This window comes from Loxodonta africana, chromosome 3 (assembly GCF_030014295.1).
Source record: "Loxodonta africana isolate mLoxAfr1 chromosome 3, mLoxAfr1.hap2, whole genome shotgun sequence".
NCBI lineage: Eukaryota > Metazoa > Chordata > Mammalia > Proboscidea > Elephantidae > Loxodonta > Loxodonta africana.
Window position 1 is genome coordinate 32934321 of NC_087344.1, and position 25320 is coordinate 32959640.

Consider the following 25320-nt stretch of genomic DNA (forward strand, 5'->3'; position numbering starts at 1 on the left):
AAACCTTATGGAGCAGTTCTACTCTGCACACAGGGTTGCTTTGAGTCGGAACCAACTCGATGGCAGCTAAACAACAATAAACTCTAACATTGTATTTTTTTTCCCAAATTTATCTTTCCATTATGTTTACGGAAGGTTTTGGTGCACAAAACGCTTTATTTTTATGGTTTTTAATTCTGAAGCTTTAAATTAGAAAATTCTTTTCTATACTTAGGTATTTTTTCCACAGTTCATAAAATTTCTCTCAGGCTGTTTCATTTGTAATTTCACCTTTTGCTTTTGAACCTTTAATCCACCTAGAACTTAGTTTGGGATGAAGTATGGGGTGGAGCCTGTCTCCACCCCTAGGGCTAATCAGTTGTCCAGTTGCCCTTTGCTGACTTGGAATGCCCCTGCCCCTTGAATAAAGCCTGAGTGACCAACATCTGTTTCTGGATCCACCTGTCCTGGACCCACCTCCGACTTTGCTGACCATGACCTTGTGGTTTTAATCGGCAGCGTAGCTTTAGAGTCCTTGGATGGTGCAAATGGTGAATGTTCTCAGCTGCTAACCAAAATGTTGGAGGTTTGAGTCCACCCAGAGGTACCTTGGAAGACAGGCCTGGAGAACTCCTTTTGAAAAATTGGCCATTGAAAACTCTGTGGAGTGCAGTTCCACTCTGACACACAGGATCACCATGAGTGGGAGTTGACTCAATGGCAACTGGGTTTTTTTGGCGTGTGTCTTGATATCTTGTCAGGCATGTTGTATCACCTTGATTTTCCTTTTCTTCCCTTCATATATTTTCAGTTATTTTCATATGTTCATTCCTCTCGAAATCCTAGAATCTCTGGGGATGGGCTTGTCTTAATCTCCTAGGGCAGCCGTAACAAAATACCACTAACTGGGTGTCTTTAAAGAAAAGGAATTTGTTGTCTCATAGTTCTGGAGGCTGGGAGTCTGAATTCAAGGCATGGACAGGGCCATGCTGTCTCTGTCCCCTCAAGACCTCAAAGGGCTGCCTGTCAACATAAAGGTGAAATAGAAATAAAGGCTATCTCTGCGTGCATACCCCATAGGGAAAGGAAAATTGCATCTCTCAAACGTTGCTTTTGGGAAAAAACAACAACAACAAAAACCCATTGCCATCGAGTTAATTCCAACTCATAGTGACCCTATAAGACAGAGTAGAACTGCCCCATAGAGTTTCCAAGGAGCAACTGATGGGTTTGTACTGCTGATCTTTTGGTTAGCAGCCAAGGTCTTACCACTGCACCACCAGGGAAAAGGAGGGGGGAAAATTCTCATCTGCTAACTTGTAGCTTCTTATGGGTTTGCAACTCCAGTCACATTATCTGGCCTTGAGTCAATAACATGGTTTAAAGTGGCCCAGGATAGTGGTGACCCTGACTCCTCACGTAATGCCCCAGATCACATCCCAGGAAATAGGAGCGAGCTTCAAACATCTCGAGCTGTAGCTGTAGACGGCAGCTGATACTTCCAAAGTCAGCATCATCAGACACAAATCAGTGTGTTTAACCCCGAAATGTGAACAAAGGAAAGAGACAAGTCACATTTGAATAAGAACCGAAGAGAGCTAAAACACATTGAAAAGATAGTCATCGAGGTTTAAAACTCACTGGACAGATGCACAGGTCCCTGGGTGGCACAAGTGGTTTGCTCTCGACTGCTAACCCAAAGGTTGGCAGTTGAAACCCACGCAAAAGAAAGGCCTGGTGATTACACCCGTGAAAACCCCTTAGAGCAGTTCTACTCTGCAGCACATGGGGTCACCATGAGTCAGAATCAATTCGATGGCTACAGGTTTTGGTGTTTTTGGATGGGTGTAACAGTGGACTTGAGATAGCTGGAGAGAGAACTGGCTAGGTGGAGCTGAATAAATATCCCAGAGCACAGCACAGATAGACAAGAACAAGGGGAGAAAAGAGAGAGGTTATGAGGAGAGGAGGGATTTAAAAAAAAGAATAAAACAGCCATTGAGTCTACCCTGACTCATGGCTCCTCCGTGTGTGTCAAAATAGAACTGCACTTCATTAGGGTTTTCAATGACTGATTTTTCAGAAACAGACCTCTAGGCCTTTCTTTGGAGGTGCCTCTGGGTGAACTTGAACCTCCAACATTTTGGTTAGCAGCTAAGCACGTTAACTGTTTGTGCCACCCAGAGGCAAAATCTGAAGGGATGACGGCTGAGAATTTTCTGGAATTCATGAAAGATAATGATTTGCAGATTCAAAATGCCAAATACATCCCAAGCAGGCTACATGAAAACACAGCTCAATGAAAGTGCCTTGAACCTAAATCAGTGAGAAAAATGACATGGACCAAGGATCACCTTCTTAGTCCCACAGCCTAGGAACCAGAACATGGTGGAGTAGCATCTTCAAGGTGCTGGGAGAAAATCACTAACAACTCAGAACTTCTCGCTCAACAAAACATCTTTGGAGAGTGAGTGTGAAATAAAGACCCACCCACTAGCCCACTGCCATTGAGTCAATTCTGACTCATAGTGACCCTATAGGACAGAGTAGAACTGCTCCATAGAGCTTCCAAGGAGCTCCTGGTGGATTTGAACTGCCAACCTTTTGGTTAGCAGCCATAGCTCTTAACCACTATGCCACCAGTTTCCGAAATAAAGATAGTGGTCGAGAATTTTCCACCTGCAAGACTCATCAAAAGACATTGAGAGGGAATATTTCTCAGGCAGAAAGAAAGTAATCCAGGTGGTGGAAGGGCTTAGATGCAGGGAGAAACAATGAGGGAAGAAGTGGGAAACGCAAATGAATCTAAAAAATTGCCTTTATTCACAATAATTATGTCCAATGTGTAGGATTAAAAACTAAATTAAATTTAGACAACAATAGCAGAAAAGGAAGAGCTTTGTGGAGTAAAGTCCTAAAATCCTTGTATCATTTGGGGGATGGTAACATTAACTTCAGTAAGCAGAGGAGGAATATTAAATTTCTTAGGGTAAGCATGACAAGGAAAAAAAAAGTCTATAACTTCCAAGCTAGTCAGGGTAGGGGAGATTAGAATGAAAAAGAAATAATCCAAAGGAAGGCTCATAGAGAAATTGGTAGATAGAAAGTCCAAAATAAGAATGGCAATACATAAAAATTGCCAGCAATTACAATAAATGTAAATGGACAAAAACTCCAGTTAAAAGACAAAAGCTTGCATTTTTTTTTTTTTTAATTCAAGTTTTATGCTGTTTACAAGACACATTTAAGCATAAAGATGCTGAAATTTTGAAAGCAAAATATAGAAAAAGTAATCTGGTAAATACTAAAAAAGTAATAATTTAAAGATGATGTAGCCACATTAATAATAGATGTTATTTTTCAGTTTATTAATAGAAAAGAAAAGTATCAAATTGGAGGTTTTAGTTCACCCCAAAGATATACCATCTCCAAACTTGTATGCCACTACTAACAGAGCCTTAAAATACATAAAGTTAAGAACCACTGGAGGGGGTCACAAGTCTATCTTTAAAAAATAAATAAATAAAACTGTTAATAAATTTCCTAACATTGGTCCATCCTTACTTTCCTAGATAGAACCCCAATTTTTCAGGCCCTCTTTCTATTTTAATAAGCTGTTGGGTTCTGGCTTTTGCCCTCAATATTTGGTGGATATCACCCTGCCCTTCAGGCTTCTGATGTTGCTGCATTCCTCATCACCCTCACACAAAAGCCCAGCCTAACAGAAATTCCAACATCTAGAATATCATAGGTCTTGAGATGGGGGAGGAGGACAGGTGAGTCATGCACCAGCTCTTAAAATCTTCCTACCGGGGTGTCTGGGATCTCAAATGCTAGCAAGTGGCCAACTAAGATGCATCAATTGGTCTCAACCCACCTGGAGCAAAGGAGAATGAAGAACATCAAAGACACAAGGTAAATATAAGCCCAGAGATTACATAACCCAGAGATTACATCAGCCTGAGACCGGAAGAACTAGATCATGCCTGGCTACCACCGATGACTGCCCTGACAGGAAACACAACAGAGAATCCCTGATGGAACAAGAGAACAGTGGGACGCAGACCTCAAATTCTTGTAAAAAGATGAGACTTAATGGTCTGACAGACTGTAGGGGCCCCAGAGGTCATGGCCTCTGGACCTTCTGTTAGCCCAAGACTGGAAACATTCCCGAAGCCAACTCTTCAAACAGGCATTGGACTGGACTATAAGACAGAAAATGATACTGATGAGGAGTGAGCTTCTTGGCTCAAGTAGACGTATGAGACTATTGGGCAGCTTCTGTCTGGAGGTGAGAGGAAAAGGCAGAGGGAGACAGGAGTTGGTTGAAAGTACATGGGGAATACAGAGTGGAGAGGAGGAGTGTGCTGTCACATTAGGGGAAGAGCAGCTAGGGTTTCATAGCAAGGTGTGTATAAGTTTTTGTATGAGGAGCTGACTTGATTTGTAAACTTTCACTTAAAGTACAGTTAAAAACAAGAACTTCTTACTGGAAGTGACTCACCACTTCCATTTTCATTTCATTGGCCAAAGCAAGTTACATGACCCTGCCTAACTTCCTCAGTGGAGAAGTTCACTCCTCTCTTGTAGGAAGAGAACCAGAAATATTGGTAAAAAATCACTAATAATAATTACCCTCAAAAGAGTTAGTTTTATCTTGGACAATGGTCAATGAAACTTCTTCTTCTTTTTTTTTTTTTTTCTTCTTTTTCTGTAAAGAATGAGATACTAAATATTTTCAGCTTTGTGGCCCATACATTCTGTTGGAACTGCTCAACTCTGCCCTTGCCATGTAAAAGCAAACATACACGACACATAACAAATGGTCATGGCTGCATGTCAATAAAACTTTATTTACAAAAATGGGTGGTGGGTCCCAGATAGAATGGCAGAAAAAGGTAGAACAAAACTCAAATTCCTACAAAAGACCAGACCTACTGGACCAAGAGACTACTGGAACCCCTGAGTCTATCACCCTAGGACAACTTTTGAACTTAGATTTGAAGCTATTTGCATAGGTCACCTTTTAGCCAAATAATAAATTGGCTTATAAAATATATCACCTGTGAGTAATGTACTCCCTTAAATAATTAACTATATGAGACCAAATAGTCAACATTTACGCAAAAGCAATGATGAGAAGGCAAGGATGGGAAGGGAAGCTAGGTCAATGGAAACAGAGCAAGCAGAATGGAAATAATAAGAACGCTGACACATTGTAAAAATTGTAACCAATGGCAGTGAACAATTTGTATAAAAACTGTTAAATGGGAACCTAATTTGCTGTGTAAACTTTCACTTGAAACAATAAAATATTAGGAAAAAAAACAGGTGGTGGTATATAATAAATCAAATAGGAGCTACAGATGCAGATACTTCTTACACATAACCAGTCACCTTATGGGATTCGTATTCTTGGTTTGAAGACTTAGCGTCATAGTGTTGCAGGTCAATTCAGTCAATTGGCATAACATAGTTCGTAAAATTCATGTTCTACATCCTAGTTGGTGAGTAGGGCCTAGGGTCTTAACAGCTTGCAAGCAGCCCTCTAAGATAAAGCTATTGGTCTTTCTCTTCATCTGGAGAAAAAGAGAATGAAGAAAATCCAAGAATCAGAGAAGGAACTGGAATATAGAAGAAATTGTCTCCATGAACTATGGCCTTCTGTACCTGGAGACCAAATGTTCTGATCAGAGTCACAGTAGATGGATCCTGACAGACAGGGAGAACACTGTGGAACAGAAATACAAATTCTTAAAGCATCCAGACTCCCTGAGCCCATTGAGACTGGAAGAATCTCCGAGATGATTGCCTGAGATACTTTTTAAACCTTGAACAGAAATTATTCCCTGAAATCACCTTTTAACTAAATAGCACATTGCTCAAAAAGTAAAGAATGCCAACCTTGAGAACTGCACTCTTTTAAAAATTGTATGAGCAATAAGACAAGAAAAAGAAAAGGTATCCAAATTGGAAAAGAAGAAGTAAAATTATCCCTATTCAGGGATGATATGATACAGTGCCAGAAGATGAGCCCTCAGGTTGGAAGGCATTCAAAAGACTACTGGGGAAGAGCTGCCTCCTCAAAGTCAGGTCGACCTTAATGATGTGGATGGTCTCCAGCTTTTGGGACCTTCATTTGCTGATGTGGCATGACTCGAAATGAGAAGAAACAGCTGCAAACACCTATTAATAATTCAAACTTGGAATGTACAAAGTATGAATCTAGGAAAATTGGAATCGTGAAAAATTAAATGGAACATGTAAATATCGATATCCTAGGCGTTAGTGAACTGAAATGGACTGGTATCAGCCCTTTTGAATCAGACAATCATATGGTCTATGCTGGGAATGACAAACTGACAAGAAATGGCATCACATTCATCATCAAAAAGAACATTTCAAGATCTATCCTGAAGTACGACCCTGTCAGTCATAAAATATCCACAGACCTACAAGGAAGACCAGTTAATATGACTACTAGTCAAATATCTCCACTAACCACATAGGCCAAAGATGAAGAAATTGAGGATTTTTACCAACTTCTGCAGCCTGAAATTGATGGAACTTGCAATGAGGATGCACTGATAATTACTGGTGATTGGAATGTGAAAGTTAGAAACAAAGAAGAAGCATCAGTAGTTGGAAAATATGGCCTTGGTGATAGAAACGATGCCTGAGATTCCATGATAGAATCTTGCAAGACCACCAACTTCTTCATTGGAAATACCTTTTTTCAACAACATAAACAATGACTATACACATGGACCTCGCCGGATGGAAAACACAGGAATCAAATCACCTACATTTGTGGAAAGAGACAATGGAAAAGCTCAGTATCATCAGTCAGAACAAGACCAGGGGCAAACTGCAGAACAGACCATCAGTTGCTCATATGCAAGTTTAAGCTGAAGCTTAAGAAAATTAGAACAAGTCCACAAAAGCCAGAGTAGGACCTTGAGTATACCCCACCTGAATTTAGAGACCATCTCAAGAATAAATTTGATGCACTGAACACTAATGACCAAAGACCAGGTGAGTTGTGGAATGACATCAAAGACATTACACGTGAAGAAAGCAAGAGGTAATTAAAAAGACAGGAAAGGAAGAAAAGATAAAAATGGATGTCAGAAGAGACTCTGAAACTTGCTCTTGAATGTAGAGCAGCTAAAGCAAATGGAAGAAATGATGAAGTAAAAGAGCTGAGAAGACAAAGTATTATAATGACATGTACAAAGACCTGGAATTAGAAAACCAAAAAGGAAGAACAGGCTCAGCGTTTCTCAAGCTGAAAGAACTGAAGAAAAAATTCAAGCCTCCAGTTGCAATATTGAAGGAGTCTATGGGCAAAATACTGAATGACACAGGAAGCATCAAAAAAACATGGAAGAATACAGAGTCACTGTACCAAAACCTGAGATATGTAGATAACACAACATTGCTTGCTGAAAATGAAGAAGACTTACTGATGAAGATCAAAAACTATAGCCTCCAGGATGGATTACACCTCAACATAAAGAAAACAAAAATCCTAACATGTGGACCAATAAGCAACACCATAATAAACAGAGAAAAGACTGAAGTTGTCAAAGGCTGCATTTTACTTGGATCCACAATCAATACCCATGGAAGCGGCAGTCAAAAAATCAAAAGACGCGTTTCATCAGGCAAATCTACTGCAAGAGACCTCTTCAAAGTGTTAAAGAGCAAAGATGTCATTTTGAAGACTAAGGTGAACCTGACCCAAGGCATGGTGTTTTCAATCTCCTCATATGCAGGTGAAAGCTGGACAATGAATAAGGAAGACAGAAGAATTGATGCCTTTGAATAATGGTGTTGGCGAAGAATATTGACTATACCATGGACTGCCAAAAGAATGAGCAAATCTGTCTTGAAAGAAATACAGGCAGAATGCTCTTTAGAAGCAAGGATGGCAAGACTTTGTCTCACATCATTTGGAAGTTATCAGGTGGGATCAGACCCTGGAGAAGGACAACATGCTTGGTATGTTGAGGAAGACCCTCAACGAAATGGATTGTCATGGTGGCCACAACGGGCTCAAGTTTAACAATGATTGTGAGGATGGCGCAGGACCAGGCAGCATTTTGTTCTGTCATGCATAGGGTCCCTACGAGTTGGAACCGACTCGACAGCACCTAACAACAGCAATGATCCTATGTGTACAAAATCCCAAAGAGTCCACAAGAAAATTTCCAGAGCTAATAGAGGAATTTAGCAAAGTTGCAGGGTATGAGGTCAACAAATAAAAATCAGTTGCGTTTCTATATAGCAGCAGTGAGAAATCTGAAAGAGAAATTAGGGAAACAATTCCATTTACAATAGCATCTAAGAGAATAAAATACCTAGGAATAAATCTGACCAGGGATGTGAAGGACTTATACAATGAAAACTATAAAACACTGCTGAAAGAGATTAAAGAAGATTTAAATAAGTGGAAAGATTTTCCATGTTGTCATGGATTGAATTGTGCCCCCCAAAAACATCTGTCAACTTGGCTAGGTCATGATTCCCAGTATGATATGGTTGTCTACCATTTTATCATCTGATGTGATTTCTGTATGTGTTGTAAATCCTATCGCTATGATATAATAAGATGGATTAGTGGCAGTTATATTGATGAGATCTACAAGATTGGTGTCTTTTTAAAATTTATTTATTGTGCTTTAAGTGAAAGTTTACAAATCAAGTTGTCTCTCATACGAAAAGTTATACACACCTTGCTGCTCTCCTCCTAACGAGACAGCACATTTCTCCTCTCCACCCTGTATTCCCCACATCCATTCAACCAGCTCCTGTCCCCCTCTTCCTTTAGTGTCTTAAGCCAATATCTTTTGAGATATAAAAGAGAGAAGCGAGCAGAGAGACGGGGGGACTTCACACCACCAAGAAAGTAGCACTGGGAGCAGAGCGCATCCTTTGGACCTGAGGTTCTTGAGATACTTCCAGAGCAAGGGAAAACTGATGACAAGGACCTTCCTCCAGAGCGGACAGAAAGAGAAGGCCTTGCCTTGTAGCTGGAGCCCTGAATTCAGACTTCTGGCCTACTGAACTGTGAGAGAATAAACTTCTCTTTGTTAAAGCCATCTGCTTGTGGTATTTCTGGTATAGCAGCCCTAGATGACCAAGACACATGTTCATGGATTGGAAGACTTAATATTGATAAGATGTCAATACTACCCAAAGTGATCTATAGATTCAACGCAATCCCAATCAAAATTCTTCCTTACAGAAAAAAAAAAAAAAAAACATTCTCAACTTTATATGAAACGGCAAGAGGCCCTGACTAGCTAAGGCAATGTTGAAAGAGAAGAACAAAGTAGGAGGACTCACACTTCCTGATTTTAAAGCATACTATGTACAGCTACAGTAATCAAAACAGCCTGCTATAACAATAGACGAATAGACCAATGGAAAAGAATTGAGAGTCCAGAAATAAACCCACACACATCTATGGTCAACTAATTTTTGACAAGGGTGCTAAGTCCAATAGGGGAAGAAGAGTTTCTTCAATAAGTAGTGCTGGGAAAATAAGATTTCCACAGGCAGAAAAGTGACACAGGATCCATGCCTCAGACCACACACAAAAACAAATTCAAAATGGATTAAGGACCTAATCGTGCAAACTAATAAAACCATAAAATTCTTAGAAGAAAAAGCAGGGGCAATGCTGTCAGGTCTGGCTTTTAACAATGGATTATCTAATATAATAACAAAAGCACAAACAGCAAAAGACAACATAAATAAATGGGACCTCATAAAAATTAAAAGCTTTTGTTCATCAAAAGATTTTACCGAAAAAGTGTAAAGATAAGCTACTGACTGGGAGAGTATCTTCAGAAAGCACATATGTGACAGGAATCAAATAACCAAAATATATATAAAACTTTGACAATTTAGCAACAAAAATGCAAATAACCCAATCGTAAAATCGGCAAATGACTTGATTAGACATTGCACCAAAGAGGATATTCAAATGGCCACCAAACACATGAAAAGATGCTCAGCATCATTAGCCATCAGATAGATGCAAATCAAAACCACAATGAGATACCATTTCACTCCTACTAGATGGCTAAAAGGAACCCTGGTGGCACAGCAGTTAAACACTCAACTGCTAACCAAAAGGCTGGTCGTTTGAATCCACCAGCTGCTCCACCGGAGAAAGATGTGTATCGGATGGCTAAGATTAAAAAAGAAAAAAAAAAACTGAAAATAACAAATGTTGGCGAGGGTGTGGGGAACGTGAAACCCTTACCCATTGCTAGTGGGAATGTAAAATGGTACAGCCAGTTGTGGAAAACAGTGTGGTGGTTCCTTAAAACACTACAAATAGAACTACAATACCAAACCAAAAAAAAAAAAAAGCCCGTTGCTGTCAAGTCAATTTCGACCCATTGCGACGCTATAGGACAGAGTAGAACTTCCCCCGTAGAGTTTCCCAGGGGCACCTGGTGGATTTGAACTGCTGACCTTTTGGTTAGCAGCCATAGCTCTTAACAACTATGCCAGCAGGGTTTCCGCAGAACTATAATATGACCCAGCAATTCTACTCCTAAGTACGTGCCCAAAAGACTTGAAAGCAAAGACTCAAACAGGGACCTGCACACCAATGTTCACTGCAGCACTATACACGATACCCAAAAGGTGGGAACAACCTAAATGTCCATTAACAGATGAATGGATAAACAAAATGTGGTACACACATACATCGAAATACTATTCAGCCAGTAGAAGAAATGAAGTCTTGATACATGCTATAATATGGATGGAGCTGTGTCATGGATTGATGGTGTCCCCCAAAAATATGTGTCAACTTGGTTAGGCCATGATTCCCAGTATTGTGTGATTGTCCTCCATTCTGTGATTGTAATTTTCCTGTGTGGTGTAAATCCTAATCTCTGCCTGTGGCTAATGAGGCAAGATTAGATTATGTTAAAGAGGATTAGGGTGGGGTTGTAACACCCTTACTAAGCTCACATCCCTGATGCCATGTAAAGGGAGTTTCCCTGGGGTGTGGCCCGTACCACCTTTTATTTTACAAGAGATAAAAAGAAAGGGTAGCGAGCAGAGACTGGGGGGACTTCATACCACCAAGAAAGCAGCAGCTGGGAGCAGAGTGCGTCCTTTGGACCTGGGCTTCCTGTGTGGAAAAGCTCCTGGTGCAGGGGAAGGTTGATGACAAGGACCTTCCTCCAGAGCTAACAGAGAAAGCCTTCCCCTGGAGCTAATCCCCTGAATTTGGACTTCTAGTCTACTAGGCTGTGAGAGAATAAAAACTTTTGTTTTTTTAACCACCCACTTGTGGTATTTCTGTTACAGCAGCACTAGATGACTAAGACAAGCTGGAAGATACCCTGAGTGAAATAACCCAATCACAAAAAGACAAATATTGTATGACCTCACTATATAAAAAGGCAAGAAAAGGTAAATGTATACAGAACAAAGTTTATTAGTAGTTACCAGGGGTGGGAGGGGGAAAGAGTGGGTTATCAGTGGTAGAAATATTGCATTAATTAAGGGTAGGGTTGCACGGCCGATTATTGTAATTTGCTGTCAATAAGCGGTACACCTGTAAAATGTTGAATTTGCAAAAGTTGTGTGATAGACATATTTACAACAACAACAAAAACAGTAGCTGCTGAGGCTGCTTATGTACAACCAAAAACCTCACAGGATTTTTTTTCTTTGTTTGGAGGTTTAGGGTCATGGTTACAAGTGACAGCCCAGCTAATAGTCCTAATAACATGTTTAGTGCTTCTGTTCTACCTCCTAGTTTGTTGCGTAGTGCCTGGAGTCATAAAAGCTTGCAACTGGCCATCCAAGGCAAAATAATTAGTTTATTCACCTGGAGCAATAGAGCAAGAAGGAACGTCAGGAATAGAAGGAGGACATGTGAAGATTCTACAGAAAAATGCTGGTCAATTTCAAATTCTCATGGACTCCAGACTCCCTGGAGTCATAAATGTTGGAAGAACCCCTGAAACTGTTGCCCGAGATCATCTTTAAACAGTAAACCAAAAATATCTCCTGAAGTCTTCTTAAAATAGAACAATAGTTTAGCTTAACTAGTAAAAAAGGTCTGCCTTGAGCATTAAGCTCTTTTGAGAACTATCTACATTGGGATCATACTGACAATAGCAACTTAAAAGATTAGACAGGAACCTTAGGGGTCAGTGAATTTATGTCAATAGGGGGGAAGAAAACTCAGAAAAGGAGGGTGAGAATAGTTGCACAACTCTAAGAATATAACCAATGTCCCAAAATGGTATATGTATGCAGTGAAATGAATTACTGAATATGGCCCTTCTAGCCATGGTCTTTGTGCCTTACACACAATGATTAAGTGGGACTATGCGACAGTCCACGTGTCTGTCAGTTTGTCGTACTGTGGGGGCTTGTGTGTTGCTGTGATGCTGGAAGCTATGCCACCGGTATTGAGATACCAGAAGGGTCACCCATGGAGGACAGGTTTCAGCTCAGCTTCCAGACTAAGACAGACTGGGAAGAAGGACCTGGCAGTCTACTTCTGAAAAGCATTAGCCAGTGAAAACCTTATGAATAGCAGCGGAACATTGTCTGATATAGTGCTGGAAGATGAGCCCCCCAGGTTGGAAGTGCACTCAAAAGATGACTGGGGAAGAGCTGCCTCCTCAAAGTAGACTCGACCTTAATGATGTGGATGGAGTAAAGCTTTTGGGACCTTCATTTGCTGATGTGGCACGACTCAAAATGAGAACAAACAGCTGCAAACATCCATTAATAATCGGAACCTGGAATGTACAAAGTATGAATCTAGGAAAATTGGAAATCGTCAAAAATGAAATGGAATGCATAAACATCAATATCCTAGGCATTAGTGAGCTGAAATGGACTGGTATTGGCCATTTTGAATTGGACAATCATATAGTCTACTATGCTGGGAATGACAACTTGAAGAGGAATGGTGTTGCATTCATCATCAAAAAGAACGTTTCAAAATCTGTCTTGAAGTACAACGCTGTCAGTGATAGGATAATATCCGTAAGCCTACAAGGAAGACCAGTTAATACGACTATTATTCAAATTTACGCACCAACCACTAGGGCCAAAGATGAAAAAATAGATTTTAATCAGCTGCTACAGTCTGAAATTGATCAAACATGGAATCAAGATGCATTGATAATTACTGGTGATTGGAATGCAAAATTGGAAACAAAGAAGAAGGATCAGCAGTTGGAAAATATGGCCTTGGTGATACAAACAATGCCGGAGATCGAATGATAGAATTTTGCAAGACCAACAACTTCTTCATTGCAAATACCTTCTTTCACCAACATAAACGGCAACTATACACATGGAGCTCACCAGATGGAACACGCAGAAATCAAATTGACTACATCTGTGGAAAGAGATGATGGAAAAGCTCAATATCATCAGTCAGAACAAGGCCAGGGGCCGACTGTGGAACAGACCATCAATTGCTTATATGCAAGTTCAAGCTGAAACTGAAGAAAATCAAGTCCACGAGAGCCAAAATATGACCTTGAGTATATCCCGCCTGAATTTAGAGACCATCTGAAGAATAGATTTGACGCATTGACCACTAGTGACCACAGACCAGACGAGTTGTGGAATGACATCAAGGACTGAAAAGACAGGAAAGAAAGAAAAGACCAAGATGGATGTCAGACAAGACTCTGAAACTTGCTCTTGAGCATCAAGCAGCTAAAGCAAAAGGAAGAATTGATGAAGTAAAAGAACTGAACAGAAGATTTCAAAGGGCCTCTCGAGAAGACAAAGTAAAGTATTATAATGACATTTGCAAAGAGCTGGAGATGGAAAACCAAAAGGGAAGAACACGCTAGGTGTTTCTCAAGCTGAAAGAACTGAAGAAAAAATTCAAGCCTCGAGTTGCAATACTGAAGGATTCCATGGGAAAAATATTAAACGATGCAGGAAGCATCAAAAGAAGACAGAAGGAATACACAGAGTCGTTATACCAAGAAGAATTAGTCGATATTCAACCATTTCAAGAGGTGGCATATGATCAGGAACTGATGGTACTGAAGGAAGAAGTCCAAGCTGCTCTGAAGGCATTGGCAAAAAACAAGGCTCCAGGAATTGATGGAATATCAACTGAGACGTTTCAACAAACAGATGCAGTGCTGGAGGTGCTCACTCATCTATGCCAAGAAATATGGAAGATAGCTTCCTGGCCAACTGACTGGAAGAGATCCATATTTATGCCTATTCCCAAGAAAGGCGATCCAACCGAATGTGGAAATTATAGAACAATATTGTTAATACCACACTCAAGCAAAATTTTGCTGAAGATCATTCAAAAACGGCTGCAGCAGTGTATCGACAGGGAACTGCCAGAAATTCAGGCCGGTTTCAGAAGAGGACATGGAACCAAGGATATCATTGCTGATGTCAGATGGATCCTGGCTGAAAGCAGAGAATACCAGAAGGATGTTTACCTGTGTTTTATTGACTATGCAAAGGCATTCGACTGTGTGGATCATAACAAACTATGGATAACACTGCGAAGAATGGGAATTCCAGAACACTTAATTGTGCTCATAAGGAACCTTTACATAGATCAAGAGGGAGTTGTTTGGACAGAACAAGGAAGTATGATTGGTTTAAAGTCAGGAAAGGTGTGCGTGAGGGTTGTATCTTTCACCATACCTATTCAATCTGTATGCTGAGCAAATAATACAAGAAGCTGGACTATATGAAGAAGAACGGGGCATCAGGATTGGAGGAAGACTCATTAACAACCTGTGTTATGCAGATGACACAACCTTGTTTGCTGAAAGTGAAGAGGGCTTGAAGCACTTACTAATGAAGATCAAAGACTGCAGCCTTCAGTATGGATTACACCTCAACATAAAGAAAACAAAAATCCTCACAACTGGGCCAATGAGCACCATCGTGATAAACGAAGAAAAGACTGAAGTTGTCAATGATTTCATTTTACTTGGATCCACAATCAACAGCCATGGAAGCAGGAGTCAAGAAATCAAAAGACACATTACATTGGGCAAATCTGCTGCAAAGGACCTCTTCAAAGTGTTGAAGAGCAAAGATGTCACCTTGAAGACCAAGGTGGGCCTGACCCAAGCCATGGTATTTTCAATCATATCATATGATTGAAAGCTGGACAATGAGTAAGAAAGGCCGAAGAAGAGTTGACGCCTTTGAATTGTGGTGTTGGCGAAGAATATTGAATATACTATGGACTGCCAAAAGAACGAACAAATCTGTCTTGGAAGAAGTGCAGCCAGAATGCTCCTTAGAGGTAAGGATGGCGAGACTGTGTCTTACATACTTTGGACATGTTGTCAGGAGGGATGAGTCCTTGGAGAAGGACATCATGCTTGGCAGAGTACAGGGTCAGCAGAAAAGAGGAAGGCCCTCAACAAGGTGGATTGACACAGTGGCTGCAACAATGAGCTCAAGCATAACAAGGATTTTAAGGATGGCGCAGGACCAGGCAGTGTTTCTTTCTGTTGTGCATAGGGTCGCTATGAGTTGGAACCAACTCTATGGCACCTAACAACAACAACAACATGAGAATAAGGTATATGGAACCTGTGATGGTTGGGGTTATGTGTCAACTTGGTTAGGCCATTTTCTTAGGCTGGGTTCTCTAGAGAAAGAAAACCAGTAAAGCATATAAATATATATAAAGAAAGATTTATGTCCAGGAAATGGCGCAAGCAGTTGTAGAGGCTGGTCTGTTGTAGAGGCTGGTCTGTCGTAAGACCGTGGGTCAGGATAGAGGCATATCCTCTTTCATGTAGCCACAGGTGCCATCGAATGCAAGATCAGCTGGTCAGAGAGCAAGGCTGTTGTTTACAGTCTTCAAAGATTGAAGAATCCCAAGATCTGCAAGCAAAACTGCAGGTAAGCTGTTAGCTCAAGTCCCAAGAACCAGAGATCAGATGAACAGAGCCAGCTGCAGCACCCAGAGCAAGCAAAATCTCAGGCGTCTTGCCAAAAAGTCCACTTCTACATTCAATGCAGGCCACACCCCCAAGGAAACTCCCTTTCAACTGATTGGCTACTCACAACAGATGCCATCATGGAGGTGATCACATTATATCAAATCTCATCATGAAAGTGATCACATCATCATATGACCACCAAGCTACATCATAACTGCCAAACCACTGAGAATCATGGTCCAGCCAAGTTGAGACACAACCTTAATGATCACAGCCAAGATTCCCAGTATTATATGGTTGTCTTCCATTTTATGTGCCGTGGACCCTGACCTCTACTGTCGATGAGGCAGGACTGGTGTACGGGGTGTCTTGGGTCACAGCCTTGCAGGAGGGCATGACTCAAGTCCCGTCCTTAGTAAAGTTACGCCCTTCCCTGGGGCGTGGCCTGCATCTAAGATATGTATGTGTTCTGGCCAGGCTCTCTTTCTCTCTGCATCTGGTTCTTACGTCTGGTTCATGATAGCTTGACCTTTGGTTCTTGGGACTCAAGCCAGAGGTCTGTTGTCGGACCTGCAGATTCTGGGATACCCCAGCCTCCATTTGTTGCCCAGATTCGCCAACTTCCGCAGGCTTGTGAGCCAGCAGCCTGTGGTCTGAACTGCCGGTTTGGGTTCGTCAGCCCCTGCAGCCACGTGGGTTGGGAGAAGCCATATGCCTGACCCACAGATTTGGAACTTGTCAGCCTCGGCAACCGCATGAGCCATTTCCTTTACACAGTTTATAAGACGTTGCAGTGAATTAGGGAACCCAGATGGGAGGGAGAGAACTGAGAGGACAGGGAGCAGTTGATGTTAGAGATGATGGCGTGGTATAGCAATTAGGAAAAGTTGAATATTTGGGACATCTTCAACTTCTGCCTCATAGGAACCAGCTTTGTGCTGATCCTTGTAAAAGAAATTATTCGTTTAATGTAGAAATCGTTGAATTGGTGTCTGTTTTGCTGCGTATATTCTCAACAACAACAAAATAAATAAAATTAAAATTAAAAATGTTCATATGAGACCATATGGCCAACTGATACTGTAAAGAATATGTAAGAAGTTTGGGGGTGGGATGGGGGGAGTAAGACTAAGTTAATAGGAATGGAACAACTAGAATGGAAATAATGAAAATCTTGACACAAACTGAAGAATGTCACCCACATCACTGAACATTATGTGTAGAAATTATTGAATGGGAGCCTGTTTTCCTGCATATACTTTCACCAAAAATAAAGTAAAATATTATTTTTTAAAAAAAAACAACAGATGGTGTACACTATTTGGCCTGCCTGCCATAGTTTGCTGACCCCTGGTCTAAGGTATCAGCATGCTAGAACAGTTTGGGACCTGGGAGACTGTGTGTTCCTGGGGAAGGAAAGGGCACTTGTGTTTTTAGCATGAATTAGTTAGAATAGTTTCAGGTACAAGAAACAAACCCCCTGAAGTCTCAGAGAAGAAACTAGTCCACAGGGAGAATAGCCTACACAAGCCACAGCTTCATCTACCCTGAGACCAGAACTAGATGGTGCCCGGCTACCACTACCAACTGTTCTGATCAGGGCCACAGTAGGTGGACCTGGGAGAAAAACACAGAACAAAACTCAAATTCTTAAAAAGTCCAGACTTGGGCAATGGGATAGAAAATGATACTGGTGAAGAATGAGCTTCTTGGATCAAGTAGACACATGAGACTCTGTTGGCATCTCCTGTCTGGAGGGGAGATGAGAGGGCAGAGGGGGGTCAGAAGCTGGCTGAATGGACAGGAAAAGAGAGAGTGGAGGGAAGGAGTGTGCTGTCTCATTAGGGAGAGAGCAATTAGGAGTATATAGCAAGGTGTATATAAATTTTTGTATGAGAGACTGACTTGATTTGTAAACTTCCACTTAAAGCACACTAAAACAAATAAATAAATAAAGTCCAGGCTTACTGGACCAGTTGAGACTGGAGGACTCCCTGAGGCTATTTTAAGATACTCTTTAAACCTTGAACTGAAAATATCCCCTGAGGTCACCTTTTATCGAAATAACAGATTAGCACACAAAATAAAAGATATTACCCATGAGTACAGGGCTCCATTAAAAAACCATCTATATGAGACCAAAAGGTCAATAATTACTGTAAAGCAAAGATGAGAAGACAAGGAGGGCAGAGAAACTAGAGTACTGGAAATGGAACAACCAAACTGCAATTAATGAGAATGTTGACACATCGTGGAAAATGTAACTAATGTCACTGAACACCTTGTATAGAAATTGTCAGATGGAAACCTAATTTGCTGTGGAAACTTACACTGAAAACACAAGAAAATATTTAAAAAGAAGAAGAAAGAAACGAACCCATTGTCTTTTGAGCAAATGAAGCAAAAAAGGGAATTTATTGGCTTGCTTGTCTTAAGTCTAGGAAGGTCTGACTTCAGGGATAGCTGGATCCAGAGCCGCACGTCATGCCTCTCTTCATCTCTCTACTCTGTTTTTTTTTTTTTTCCTGTAGGGGCTCACTCCCATTCAGGCATCAGGCAGCTCTCAGCAGAAAGGGAGCTAGCTCTCTTTCTCTGAAGTTACTGACTAAAGTCTCAGGGTTGGTTTTCATTGGCCTAACTGGGCCATGTGCCTTTCCCTCAACCAATGGGTGGGCAGGGACGTTCTACTGGTCACACCCTAGTTAGGTGCTGAGCTTGGATTCCTGGAAGTGGTTGGGGCAGGTCAGTCATCTCCCACAAAATGCATTTTGTAGCCACTGTGCCCAGTGGACAGATGGGGAGACTAAGGCTCCGGAAAGTCCAGGGTTAGGGGCAGAGGCTGGATTTTAACCAGGCCCCTCTGGCCCCAGGAGTGGCTCTGCCAGCAGCATTGTGCTCCCTGGATCCCTCAGAGCTTGTCTTTGGGGTTGGCTGCCCCAAATCTGCCTGTGGTGGAGGTTGGGCAGTTTGAGGGCCTTCCTGACCCTGCAGATCCTTCACTCTCTGTAGCCCCCTGGGAAGGGCCCCTTCTGCCTGCCCCTGCCCACCTGACACCAGCCCTTCCTGGCCCCCACCTTTGCACCTGACCCTGACCCCTTCTTCCCCTTCAACCCCCAACCCTAATCCTGGCCCCCACCCAGGCTCTATATTTCTCTGTTCCTGGTTTCTCTGTCTCTTTGTGTGCAGCTATCTGTCTCTCTCTCCATCTGTCTATATCTCTCTGTGTTTCTCTCTGTCTCTCTCTCTCTTATCTCTCTCTGCTTGTCTCTCTCTCTGTCTCTTTCTCTCTCTCTCCCTCACTCTCTATCTCATCTCTCTCTATACCAATCTCTTTCCATCTCTGTGTGTTTCTCTCTGTCTTCCTTTCTCTCCCCATGTCTCTCTCTCTCCCCTCTCTCCTCTCCTTTTCCCTCCCTCCTCCCCCCACCCTTCGGCAGCTGTCTGGCCCAGCCCCTGCCACCCTTGCTGGAGCAAGCACTAAAAATATCCCCGGCTGCTGCTGCGGAAGCACCTGGGGACCGGGGAGCAGGCGGCAGGAGCAGCCAAGCGACCTTGGCTGAGCACCCACCCTCTGCTCCCCAGCCGCCCCTCCCCATACTCACCCAGAGCTACACCTGCCTGGATTGCTTCTCCCTCTCCAGGCATCCCACAGTCAGCAGACACCAGGAGACAACTATCCAGTGGCCAGTGCGACAGGGAGGCCCCAGGATGCAGAAGACCAGAAGAGGTTCTGGCGCCAACAGAGGATCCTGAGAGAAGGGGACTGTCTTGGTTCAGGGACTGGCTGAGGCAGAGAGCTGGTGTGTGGGAAGAAGGATGGACGCTGGTGGGGGAGGAGGGGTCAGATGGGGCCAGGAGGAGTTCAGACCTCCTGAGGGGCTGAGGAGCCATGGGTACAAGCAGGGCAGGGAGGAGGCTGGGCTTTGTTCGTGGAGCGGGGAAGGCTCGCAGTGGGAGCAGGAAGGACACAGTGACCCTGTTGGAGGTCTTTCTGTGGGAGGCAGTGATGCAGGTGGGCAGGCAGGGTGACTTGTCCCCAGGAAGGGTCATGCAGGGGCTCATTTTCCAAGACCCACCTGCCGTAGTAGCATCCCACACACAGTAGGGACCTGCACACAATAGGTGCCCACACTCACCAGCTCACAGTAGGTGACTACACACAGTAGGTGCCCCCATACAGGAGGCGCCTATACAGCTTGCACACGAGTAGGGTCCTGCAAGAAGTAGGTGCTCACACCTACCCACACACAGTAGGTACCCACACAAAGTAGGTGCCCTCACACAGTGGGTTTCTCACACAGTAGGTGCCTGCACATATTAAGCACCAATACCCCCCTGAGCATAGAGTCTTGCACACAGTAGGTACTCAGTGGGTGCCTGCACACAGTAGGGTCCTGTATACACAGTAAATGTCCACACAGAGTAGGGTCCCATACACAGTAGAGTCCTGCACACAATAGTGTCCTTCACACAGTTGGTGTTCAGGAAGTGGTGTTGGTGTCCCAGCTTGGCACCACTTGCTGGGCAACCTTGTAAACTTCACTTAACCTTTCTGGGCTTTTCCCCTCAACCTCAGAAATAAGAAATTGGCCTGAACTTCTTGGGGCCTCAGGCTGTATTGGGGTGGAGGACTGGCTCCGAGTTTCCTGCCTACCTGCTCACCCCAAAGCACTGCAGACAGGCCTGACCTTCACCCTGTCCTCTCTGCCCTCCAGGACATTCACAGCAGGACCTGAGGCCAGGGCAAGTGAAAGCCAGGAAAGAGTTTTGGCACCAGCTCCACTGGGTTTGAGTCCTGTCTCTGACGTGTCTTATGTGACCCCACACCCACCTCCACCTCAAATCCTAGCTGACGTGGCAAGTGTGGATGACGCTGAGACCTCCAAGGAGCTCCCAGTGGAACTGGGGAGTGATGGAAGAGCCCAAAATTCCAGCTGCAGGATCATGGCTCCCCTGGAAGGAGGGACGGATGGGGACTCAGGGAGCTCTGGGAAGCCAGAGGAGGGCTTCTTGATGGAGAAGGCCATGTAGGAACCATAGGAACTGAGACCCACAGGCAGGGAAGTTAGCAGACAGATGCAGGGCTGGAGGAGAGTACTGAGGGGAGGGGTGCAACAAAGCCCTGGAGTGGGACAGGAGGGGGATGCAGAGAGATGAGAGCAGGGACACGGGCAGGGGTTTGAGGTTTTATTAATGGTGCTAGGGAATCATGGCAGGTTTGGAACCAGGGAGAGAAGTGATCTGTTTTCTGGTTAAAACCCCCACTGTGAGTACAATTTTGAAACCACTGCAGGGTCACCATGAGTCAGAATCGAATCAATGGCAAGAGGTTTGGTTGTTTGGTTTGGTATGAGATTCTGGAACTGAACAATTAAGTCAATGGGGGGTGGAAGGCAGGAGCCCAGTTACTCATTGTTGGAGTGGGAGGTGCAGATAAGCAAAGGGAGGAGACTAGAAGGATCCCTGTGGTAATAGATTGGAGTGGGAGACATCAGTGCGAACTCATGTTTAGCTTACTATAGATACGAATAGTTACATATAGAAATATTTATAGATATGCGCTGTTAGTTTGTGTTAAGTGGGTTCCCTGACTGATGGCAACCCCATGTGTGCAGAGTAGAAAGATGCTCCATAGAGTTTTCAAGGCTGTGACCTTTCGCAGGTAGATCATCAGGGCTCCCTCCAAAGTGCCTCTGGATGGCTTTGAACTGCCGACTTTGAGGCTAAGTTGAGCGCTTAACTGTTTGTGCCACCCAGGATCTCCTATAGGTAACGTGTCTATATGTATAATACATAATAATGTATACATATAAATACATATACATAATTATATATACTTTCATTTACGTACATTGTGATCTGCTGCTAACCTAAAAGTTTAGGGAGTTCGAATCCATCCGGTGGCTCCACAGAAGAGGCATGGCGATCTGCTTTCGTAAAGATTACAACCAAGAAAACCCTATGGAGTAGTTCTATCCTGTAATGCATGGGTTTGCTATGGTTGGAATTGACTCAATGGCAATAGGTATAGTATATATACACAGCTTAGTCCACACACATGTATATTCAGCTGAGAGAGGCTGGAAGAAACCACATCCCAGGAACATCAAGAACACCTAGTTTCCAGATGTTGGTTTCTAATACCATTCACCAATCAAAGGAGAGAAGTCTGATTCTAGGACAGGGCAGGGAATATACGAGATTAGCCTGGAGCATCTTGTAGTGCCAGAAAGTAAGGACATACTAAAACAAAATGATAACAACAAACACACACACACACACACACACACACACAATGGGGGTATGCCCAACGGACACAGGAGCCAACTGAAAGGGCTCCGAATGGCCAAAGCTGAAGCAATTTAAGCAAGAAGATAAAGTAGCACTGGCTTATAACCGAAAGTATAAAATAAATATCCACGAGTTCAGACTGATATGAATGACTGAACAAATTAACAAATGAGTATGAATGATTCAACACTTAAATAAATGGGGGAGGAGAGACAAGTCTCCCCCATCGAAGAATTCCAAATGATTTATGTAGCTATTCTGCTTTCAAGGAAGGGGAGAGCATAACTCCCACCCTTTAAGTCTGGGCTGTGCATAGTGACTTGCTTCCAAAGAGCACGGTATGAAAAGGGGAAACAAAGAATCACTTTACAGTGGAGACACCTGACAAACACACCTTGGCCAGGTGAGCAGGGTCAATATCATCAGTGATAAGTCCTATTGATAGTATGTACCCTGGATTTAGTTACCCTGGATATGATGGGATGAGAGCACCTCACCTCCATGGTCTTCCTCCCAAAACTCATCGCCCCAGTCCAACCATGAGAAAAATGTCAGACAAACCCCAATTGAGGGACATCCTACAAAACACCTGACCAGCACCCCTTAAAACCATCAAAGTCTCAAAAACAAGGAGAGTGAGAAACTGTCGCAGCCCAGTGGAGCCTGAGGAGACGTGACAGCTCAATGTCATGGGGGTCCTGGATGGGATCTGGGGACGGAAAAAGGATTTTAGGGGAAAATTAAGGAACCATGAATAAAGTATGGGTTTTGGTAAATAACAGTGTGTCAATGCTGGTTCATTCATTGTGACAAACATGCCAGACTAATGTAAGACATTAAATAACAGAGGAAACTGAGTGTGGGTATATGGGAACTCTACGCACTGTTATTACAATCAGTCTGTAAATCTAAAACTCCTCTAAATTAAAAAGTTTTCTTAAAAGGTAATGTAGTTGCCTGTAAGAATTAAAAGCAGGGACACAGATACTTGTACACCAATATTCATTGCAGTACTTTTCACAATAGCTGAAAGGTGGGCACAACCCAAGTGTCCATCAACAGATGATGGATAAACACAATGTGATCCATCCATACAGTGGAATACTACACAGCCATAAAGAGAAATGAAGTCCTGATGCATGCTACAACATGAATACACCTTAAAAACATTACACAAAGTGTACTAAATCAGTCATAAAAGGGTGAGTATTGTATGATACTACTTATATGAAATATCTAGAATAGGTAAGCGTATAGAGATTAAAGATTATTAGTGGTTTCCAGGTTTGGGTGGGACAGAGGAGGAAAGGAAGACACAATGCTTGGGGGGCACTGAGTTTCTGTTGGGGTGTTGAAAAAATTTAGGAACAGATAATAGTGATGGTTGAATACCACGATGAATGTAATTAATGTCACCGAAGAGTACATGTGAAGATTATAGAAAAACCAAATGCTTTGTTACCTATATATTTACCACAATAAAAATAAAAATAATGTAGTTGCCAGGGGAACAGGGATTGCCCAGGACTGGGGATGGACACTGGGCAGCATCCAAGCTGGAGGTGACCAGGCCTGGACCAGGGCACAGACTGAGAGTGTTCAGAGATGCTGAGCCGGCAGTTCCAAATGCGGATGAGGAAGAGAAGAGAAAAATCTCAGGGACCTCCTGGGCTACCCTTACTGAGCCCAGAGGCTGGTGGAGGAGTAGGCCTGGAGCAGTGAGATCATGGCGTGTTCTGTCTTTGAGTTGACTGTTGAATGGAGAGCCGCCAGGCACTGGATAAATCTCACTTCATGAGGATCAGGCAAGGGGCACTGGAGTCCCTCTTTTGGGTGCCTGCGGCCTGATAGCATCAGTAGGGATGGTACGCCTGGCCCTGCGGTTAGATCTCCAGATTCCCTGCAGCTGTCTCCGAGACTCGCTGTGCAACCTTGGGACAAATCCTTGCCCTCTCTGAGCCTTAGTTTCCCCGTCTGCATAATGAGGATTAATAACGTCCTGCTCTCAGGGTACTCATAGTCATTGGGAGTATCAAGTGTGTCCTGCACAGTGTCTGGCCCACAGTGGACGATCAATAACTGCTTGTCATCCCTTTCCCCTGGGTTTCAGGTGGCAGGAGAGGTGCCTGTCTCTTTAAAATATGCAAATAACTTAAGGGGCAATAAAAGTGGAGCCGCCTCTCGGGCTCAGCCAATCAGCATGCTGGGCTGGCGGAGCCGGCCGCCCAAACGGCCCAATCGCGGGCTGCTCGGCCCCCGAGCCCGCCCCTGCCTCCCGGCGACATCAAAGGGGCAAGGACTTTTTAGGCCACGCCCCGTGGGCGGGGCCAGCCGGCGGCCGCGCTGCAGCCAAGGAGGGAGGGGCGGGGCGGGCTCGGGTGTCAGCTACTGAGCCGCAGGTGGCGGCGGGCGCGGGCTCGGCGGAGCTCCGAGGTGAGTGCTTCCCCGGGACCCCCATCCAGGCAGATACCCTCACGCGCCTGCACTGGGCAATCCCAGTGGGCGAAGATGCAGCAGCGGAGGCGCAGGGGACAGCGAGCAGGGTGGGGGGCTGGCAGGGGGCGCCCCGGCCTCCTCCCGACTGCGGCTGTGGATCTGCAGGCGGAGGTGGGGACCCTTCCCAAGCCCCCAGTCCCCTGGCCTAGACACGTGGCGTGCAGGAGGGAGGCTGCAATGCGAAACCCCTCCCCAAATCCTTTATTCTAAGCCTCGATCGGGGTCCAGGTTTAGGGGCTACTAAGATGGGGACACTAGCCCCCTCCCCCTAGGGAGACCCAGGTGAGGACACCCATCAGTTTCCCTCTTCCAAGCTCTGACCTGCAGGCCTAAGCGGACAAGATGTGGGACCCCTTCTCGTTTTATCCAATGTGAACCCCAATCGAGGCCTCGTGGGCCCGAGGAGCTGGGGACCCCCGACCTCTCCCTAGACGGTCCCGCCCCAGCCCCCACCACTAGACGAGGACATTTAACTGCCATCCCAACCTCAAGCTTGGGATTCTGGGGAGGTGGTCCCCTGCCTGGCAGGGACTGATCCGTTCAGGCCTGGTGTGTAGACTTGGAGATGTCTCTGCCTCAGTGGGGGGGTGGGGGGTGGGGT

At 43.9% G+C, this 25320-nt stretch overlaps 1 protein-coding gene across 2 annotated transcripts in view; it reads left to right on the top strand.

The window, feature by feature from the left end:
• The first annotated feature begins 24602 nt into the window (after window positions 1-24602).
• The window catches only part of FCHO1 (FCH and mu domain containing endocytic adaptor 1), a 31082-nt gene continuing 30364 nt past the window's right edge, over window positions 24603-25320 (top strand). For both annotated transcript variants that reach the window (XM_064280953.1, XM_023552239.2), the window contains exon 1: window positions 24603-24656. The gene's annotated coding sequence lies outside the window, so the exon portion shown is untranslated. The remainder of the gene's footprint in view (window positions 24657-25320) is intronic.